Genomic DNA, 8,600 nt, shown 5'->3' on the forward strand with positions numbered 1-8,600 from the left:
GTTGAAAGAGTAAGTGACTATGGCAGAGACTGCTAATTATTAGCCAGTGTCCAGTCTCTCTTCCTTTATGTAATAGAATCTCCAGCCACTCATCTAGACAGTACATATCCCAGCCTCCCTTACAGCCAGAAGTAGCAACATAACTAAGTTCAGGCCAATGAGATGTGAGAAGAATATGTGCAGCTTCTGAGTCATCTCCTTAATCATAAAGCTGCTTGCCATGGACCACAATGAGGCTGGTTAACATGTGTCACCATACATAATCACAAACTTTTTTCTTGTCATGAGAACTTTTTAGATCAAGTCTCTTAGCAACTATCAAATATGCAAAGCAGTATTATTAACTATAGTCACCATGCTGTACATTGCATCCCCATGACTTATTTTGTAACTGGAAGTTTGTACCTTTTGACTGCCTTCACTCATTTCTCCCACTCCCCACACCCTGCCTCTGCTAACTACCAATCTGTTCTCTATATCTATTAGCTCGGTTTTTTCTTTTGATTCCACACATAAGTAAGATCATGTGGTATTTGTCCTTTTCTGTCTGACTTAATTCACTTAGCTCAATATCCTCACAGTTCACCCACATAGTTGCAAATGGTAAGATTTCATTCCTTTTAATGGCTGAATAATATTCCACTGTATATATATTCCATATTTTCTTTATCTATTCATTCATCAGTGGACACTTGGGTTGTTTCCATATCTTGGCTACTGTAAGCAATGTTGCAATGAACATGGGGGTTGCACAAATCTTTTCAAGTTAGTGTTTTCGTTCCTTCAGGTAAATACTCAAAAGTGGAAATTCTGGATCATATGGTAGTTCTATTGTTAATTTTTTGAGGAACCTCTATGCTGTTTTCCATAGTGCTTCACCAATTTACATTCCCACCAATGGTGTAAAAGGGATCCCTTTTCTCCAAATTCTTGCCAACACTTCTTATCTCTTGTCTTGTTGATAATAGCTATTCTAACAGGTACGAGGCAATATCTCACTGTGGTTTTGACTTGTATTTCCCTGATGATTAGTGATGTTGAGATCTTTTCATGTACCTGTTGGCCATCTGTATGTCTTCTTTGGGAAAATGTCTATTCAGGTATTCTGCCCATTTTTTAATTGAATTGTTTGGGGTTTTTGTTATTGAATTGTGTGAGTTCTTTATATATTTTGGATATTAACCCCTTATCAGATATATGATTTGAAAATATTTTCTCTCATTCAGTAGGTTGTCTTTTCATTTTGTTGATAGTTTCCTTTACTGTGGCAAAACTTTTTAGTTTGGTATAGTCCCACTTGTTTATTTTTGCTTTTGTTGCCTTTGCTTTTGGAGTCAGATTCAAAAAAATCATCTCCAAGATGAATATCAAGGAGCTTACCACCTATGTTTTCTTCTAGGAGACTCATGGTTTCATTTCCTACATCAATTCTTTAATCTATTTTGAGTTAATTTTTGTGTATGGTGTAAAGATAGAGGTCCAGTTTCATTCTTTTGCATGTGGCTGTCCAGTTTTCCCAATACCATTTATTGAAGAGACTGTCCTTTCCCAACTGTACATTCTTGGCTCCTTGGCTATAAATTAGTTGACCATATATATACATAGGTTTATTTGGAAGCTCTCTGTTCTGTCCCTTTGATTTATGTGTCTGTCTTTATGCCAATACCATACTGTTTTTATTACCATAGCTTCATAATATAGTTCAATATTAACAATACCAGGCAATCATGCCTCCAGCTTTATTCTTATTTTTCAAGATTGCTTTGGCTATTTGGGGCCTTTGGTGGATCCATACAAACTTTAGGATAGTCTACCCTATCTCTGTGACAATGCCATGGGCATGGGTATTTTGATAGGGATCACACTGAATCTGTAGATTGCTTTGGGTAGTATGGACATTTTAGCAAAATTAATTTTTCCAATCCATGAGCACAATATCTTTCCATTTGTTTGTGTGTCCTTCAATTTTTAAATTAACATCTTATAATGTTCAGTATATATTTAACTACCACAAATTCTAAATAAATTTCAAACAATTTCAAATAGTTAATAATTCTTACTGAAGCTGAGAAACTCAAATAGCATACAACTGATTCATCAATACAAAAGATTTCTTATTGTGCTAATGGTGGACCTGAGACTGTAAGTTCTCAGAAGGCAGGAATATGCCCTATTGATATTTTTTTAATTTCGTAAAATAAACAAGCAGGAATCATTTTATTTCTACTGTCGAAGAATTATCAAGAATTATTCAAGATTTAATTGCATCAGGATAAATTAAGCTTTCACTGTGGTTTCAATACAACAGATCTTTGGAAAGCTAAATGAGCTTACTGACTGCTGAACCTTTTAAATTAACTGAGTTTAATTTTCACATGACCAATTGTTTTTATCGCTTATATAATCATTGACCATTTTTTTCAAAAGCATTTAAAATGACTGAAAAACAAAGGTTTCCAAAGTCTATGAAATAAGTAAAATCTTATCAATTAGAATTAGAACATTTACCTTCCTCAAGGAAAAAAATGTTACTGGCTTGAACATTTTTATCTACTCTGAGTTGAGAAAATGAATTCCCTTGGAATTTTTGTCTCAATTTTACTAGCAAATATTGAACTACTTAGAAGCTACTCACCAATCTTAAACCTTCAACTCACATCCCACATCTTAATCATCCCAAGCTGAAGGCTTGCTGTCTTAACGCTGGGTAGCAGCGCTTCCTCGCGGCTACCGAGTAAGAAGCTCACCAGCTCATTAGCAGCCCTCTGACCTTGACCAGGCAGCTGACAAAGCAATCCCATCCCACCTGCGCGTTCATTCTGATTTGCAACAATAAGACAAGACCTGGATGGAAAGATGATGGAAAACTCAACTGGAAATTGTCTAAGAATTACACTCTTCCTTGGGCAGAGAACCAGGGAGCTTAGATCTCTGAGACAGAAGCACATAGATCCACCAGATCCTCTACACAGTCCTTGCTTACTGTGTTTTTAATTTAGATAAAAAAGAGAGATATGATTACACAGAAAACATCAACATCTGCAGAATTACAAATTAAGCAAATGCCATGGGAAACACGTGTGTTTCAGTCCCTTTCTGGAGCTCTTTTACCATCTGTTGTCTTGGAAGGAACTCAGGAGCTGTAGTACTTGAGGAGATTCTCATCCGTAGGTTTGAGGATTTCCTTATCTGCCATATTCACTACCCACCTGGGAGCAAGACCAAAGAAAATCTGCCTTGGATCTTTTCGAGTACTGAGCATTTTGAAGAGTTCGTCTTTCGTGATATCAGGTAAAATATAACCATACTTCTTGGCGAGCTCCAGTCTTGCTTCAGGAAATTCAGCAGGATCCGCCAAGTAACCGTGATTCCTTGCTTCAGTGTAGTAGGGTACCAGTGCCTCGGAGGTGAGCATTCGCTTGGGAATGGGCTGTCCACGGAGAAACAATGCAATAGGTTTGCACAGAATTTCCAGGCTTCGAGGGTCGTAGAAGGCCGTCGTGACGACACCCCCATTCTTCTCGATTGCAATGATAGCCAGCTCTGAAGCCAGCTGTACTTCAATATTAACTTTCGCCTTAAAGGTGTCAGCACCCTCCTCTACCAGCTGGACACCATAATCCCTTTTAGATGGCTGGAAGGTCACACCTCTCTCATTGACAAGTTGGGTTAAGTCAATAGGTTGTGTAGGATAAACTCGACCCAAATCAAAAAGATACTGCAGCCTGTTGAGAGTCAAAGGCTGATACTGGCGTCTGAAGCTATGTCCTTCATTAAACCCATATTTTGAGATTCGAAGGTAAAATGGAGTGTGGCCTCTCTCAAAGCCCAGCCAGGGCCAGGTTCTTCTCTGTCATTCTCCCTTGTGGCTCCTGCCACATTTTCTACTTCTTCTCTGACCTCTTGGTCATCTTTCTGGTTTCCTAGAGCCCAGGTTTGGCCTCAGGTTAGCCAGGCTCACACGGGGCAGGGCCCGCAGCAGGTCCAGGGCCTGGGGCCCCCTCGCCCTGCACTGGGCCGGCCATGACCCACGTGCCCGACAAACCGCAAGGGCCGCCAGAGCCTGCCTTATTCATTTTTTATCCTCTTCCTTCTTTGTACCTTAACTCTAATATGTAGATAAGCACCAATATCTTGGAACCATCTAAGGATTAAAAACAACTGCCTACTACAGAACTTATTGCTATTATCTTTATCCCAATGATCCTCATGTTCTGCCATTTGCTGGTTCTGAGAAATACAACCATATTTTTAATTATTAGACTTATTGTAGAGCCTGTGAAAATTTAGACCTGCAGACATTTACTTTTTTGGATGTAGAATTTATTCAGCATCTCATCTATGCCTGTTTCTGTGTTAATTACTTCCATACAACATTACCCATTTAAAGTAGACATCATCATCTCCACTTAAAAGATGAAAAAACTAAGACATAGATTAAGTGATCTGCCCAAGATCACATGGCTGGTAAATAATAGAGCTTAGACTAGAATACAGTCTTCCTGACCCACCGGACAGTCTTCTTTCTGAGAGCTCTACTCAATTGCCTCATCAATTTCTGATACATTTTTACATTTCAAACTTTGGATCCCCAAAAAAGTGGGGGCATAATAATGGCCAAGTATTGATGGATAGGAAAATTAAAAGGTAATCCTACCCAGAATATAAAGATCAGGAAGGACCATGGGTAAACACATCAGAGCAATTCTTCCCTGAATAAAAACTGGGAAACTTTCCAAGAAGACATCACTATTAACATAAACATTTTTATGCACTTTTGAAAGTTATCATCTAATTCAACATAATTCTTCACCATATGTCTAATTGGAATCTGTCTGGATTCAAAGATGCTGATGAGAGTGAATATATCAAGGTCAGGAATTGTCTAGCTATACAAGACTCTAGGTGGTTGAGTTGTACATCTTTTTCCCATAAAACTTTACACTTACTTAATGAGATATCCCATATACTCAGTCGTAGATGTTTTGATCAGAAGAGGTCCAAGAATAGGAAAAAGCAGTGTTCTGAATTTCCACTTTGATGTTGTTTTGTTTGTTCATTATTATTTGTAATTTAGTTGGCTCTAAGTAAAGCTAAAGAGAGAAGATGAAATGTGTTATCTATGCAAATCTTAGTCCTCATAAAGGGAACATAAGAGTATCTAGGAATCTTGGGTGCCAAGTAAATATAAACTTGGTTTCACATCTCTGAAATTAAACTTCCCACTTTCCAGACAGAGAAGTCTGGTGTGAGACCATAGGCAAGTCTTTTTAAGAGGAAATTACAGTTGGAGATGGAGATATTAAAATTCATGATTCTAAAAAAGGGTTGTGACATAGTTTATGGCAATGACTCTCACCCATTCCCAAAGAAAAGCATGATTCCAGTCAAGAGGTGACACCGTCCTCTTTACCCACTGATACACTGCAGGCAACTTTGCCTTCACAAAAGAGGGCTTTCAGAGTTTTAAATAAACAGGTAAGAGTTCCAAATAGTGAGTTAAGAAATGCTATATTACTGGCTTCCCTCCAACTGTGTACTAAATAAGGGTGGAGCTAGGTAAATGCAGGGAACCAGCTAGATTGCATAGAAAGACCTATATAGGAGGTACTTTGTTTGATGGACCCAGTGAGCACAGATAGTCCCCTCCCACTTGGCATGTCTAAAGCATACCCTTGATTCTCGGTGCTTCTGATGAAGTTTCCGCTTCAATGGGACAATGGCTTTCTATCAAAGAGTGTCATAACATCCTATCAAAGAGTGTCATAACACGGAACTTTTCTAATTGATGTGGAGAGCTCTGCAAGAGCATATTAGTTGTAAGCCACAGCATCACCTCCCTTTAAGGAGAGGGAACAAAATTTAAACACACAGGGAGACAGAGAGATAATGAACTGCCTTCTTGGCAACCCACCACTCTATAGCCAATGGGGTCGCTGTGACAAGTTATGAAATTCGAGTCAAAATATTTAACTCAGCCACTTATTCAAGTGGTAGACCCAATTTTAGGCACCCCACAGTTAGGGCACCAATAGAGAAAAGTCTTCTCTTCGTTTTCTGCAGTAGCATGTTTAACTTTTAGCATCTGTGGGTGTTCTGTTTCCTCTAATAAGGATATATCTGTCTGTAAAGTATACACGTGTATTTCTACCAATGTAGCAATAACCGATGAATACAGGAAACTATAATAATCTGGATAGTTCCAGAAAAATATAGGAACTAGACTAAGAATAAGAGAAGATTACTCCTGGAAGTCTTTCAGAATAATCTGATAGAAACAGCCTATCAATAGGGTATAAGAGGGTGAATTAGCCAATATGCCCCCAAAGAAATGCTGATTAGACCAACTTAATCCGTAGCTCCCAGAAGATGAGATCTCTGGGTCACCCTAATGGAGCCTAATGATGTAAACTGTACAAGCAAGGCAGGAAATTCTGTGGCTCAAGAGTCAAGGGTCAGGTTAGAGAACAGAGTGAGCTCTAGGTAATGAGCTGGAAGGGGGAAAGGGGAGGAGAGGAGTTCGAAGATGAGTCTCTGAATTGACTCCTCTGGGTCCCCACGTGCTCACTGAGTCAAGGCCTGAAAGAACCTGGTTACAGGCTTTTGTGAGAGGTGAGGGCTCCTTAGTGGGAATATACTAACACATAAATAAAATGCACTCATTTTAAATATGCAATTTGATGAGCTTAGACAAATGTATATACCCATATAATCATCACCCCAGACAAGATATAGAATATCTCCACTATCCCAAAAAGTTTCCTCAAAAAAGTTTCCTTTATACTCTCACCCTAAGCTGCAGGCAAGCACTGATCTCATTTCTGTCACGGTGAATTATTGTCTGTTCTTGAATTTCATATAAATGGGGTCTTACATTATATATGCTCTTTTTGTCTGGCTTATTTGGTTAAGCCAATGTCTTTTGTATTCGTCCATGCTATTTTTAGTGGTAATTCATTCCTCTGTACTGCCAAGTAGCATTTCACTGAATGAATAACACCACAATTTCTTTATCCACTCACCTGTTGATGGATAGTTGAGTTGTCTCCAAGTTTTGGCTATTATGAATAAAGCTGCTATGAACATTCATGTACAAGTCTTTGTGTGGACATATGCTTCCATTTCTCTTGGGTAAGTATCTAAGAGCACATTTCTGAATCATATAGCAAAGTGAATGTTTAACTTTACAAGAAATTTCCAAAAAGCCGGTGCCATTTTGTAGTCCCGTCAGCAACATATGAGAGTTCCAGTTACTTCACATCTTTACCAGTGCTCAATATTGTCAATCTTTAATCTTAGCCATTCTAGTCTGTGTGCAGTGATACCTCACTATGACTTTAATTTGTATTTCCCTGAATAATGTTAAACATTTTTATGTGTTTATTGGCCATTCATATATCTTCTTTTATGAAATGTCTGTTCAAATCTTTTGCTCATTTTTAAGTTGTGATGATTCCTGCTATGTGGACTTCAACTTTCGACTAAGGATGACAGCATGTCTGGTCAATTTGATTTAGAGCGAGTAATTTGAAGCTCCCTAATGGCACTGCTAGGCTCAAAATTATTAGCCAGGGTTCAAGTGAAAGGGTCAACAACACATGGAATGTGTAAATCAGATCATATCACTCTCCTGTTTAAAATCTGCAAATGGCTTCCCTTGGCCATTTTATTCCAATTAGAGTAAAATCCAAACTCTTTACTTTGGCCCCAAAACCTCACGTGACATGACCTCTGTGTCCCTCTCCAACCTCACCTCTTGCTGCCTTTCCCTCACTCACTGTGCTCCTGACACTTCACGCTTCTTTCTGTCCCCAAACACGCCATTTTTGTTCTTGCCTCTGTCCTCTCTGCTTGGAATTATGTTCCCATAGAGCTCAGTGTGCTGCCTTCTTCTAATCACTCAAGTCTTAATTTTAATGTCAAGACTTCCCTGCCTAATCCTGATAAACAGCACCCCTCAGTCCTTCTCTATCTAGCACTTGTCACTATCTGAAATTATTTTATATTTTATGCGTGTTTATTGCCTGTTTTGCACCCACTAGAATTCATACTTTAAGAGTACAGAACTTTATCTTGGTCACTGATGCATCTCTGTGACCTATCAACAATGCCAGGAGCATAGCACCAGCTCATTAACTGTTTTTTGGAAGGGAGACAGGGGTTGAGAAGAGAGGAAAAGAAAGCAGGTTTTCAGAAAAGCAGAAGATAAGGCCCCTCACATCCAGACTCTTACTGTATATGCAAAGTGCTTAGCTCAGGGCTTGGCACAAAGGCTATTTCTCTTCCCCCTCAGCTGTTTGTCCCTTCAAAAGTCCTCAGCCTCTAGAATCAGAGCGACCTTTGCCAGAGCCATGGAGGGTCATCGTTGGAGAATGCACCATATGGATTCAATCTGAAGGCATCACCACCTTCCAGGCCCCCTAGTCACAACCAAGGGTGGTTTGATTTGTGACATGAGGTTGGTAAGAGAAACGGGGTAGCTTTGGGGGGTAGCTTTTGACCAGAGAGGGAAAAGGGACATTTCAGATATTCTTTTATAAACAACCAGTCTCTTTTTGGATAGCCTCAAGTTTCTGGAGCATTCTCTCTTCCTCACCGTG

General features: G+C 39.2%; 1 pseudogene; it reads right to left on the reverse strand.

Moving 5' to 3' along the window:
• Nucleotides 1-3,087: 3,087 nt before the first annotated feature.
• Nucleotides 3,088-4,025, reverse strand: LOC132489251 (large ribosomal subunit protein uL15m-like; annotated as a pseudogene).
• Nucleotides 4,026-8,600: the final 4,575 nt, after the last annotated feature.

This window comes from Mesoplodon densirostris, chromosome 4 (genome assembly GCF_025265405.1).
Source record: "Mesoplodon densirostris isolate mMesDen1 chromosome 4, mMesDen1 primary haplotype, whole genome shotgun sequence".
NCBI classification, from domain to species: Eukaryota; Metazoa; Chordata; class Mammalia; order Artiodactyla; family Ziphiidae; genus Mesoplodon; species Mesoplodon densirostris.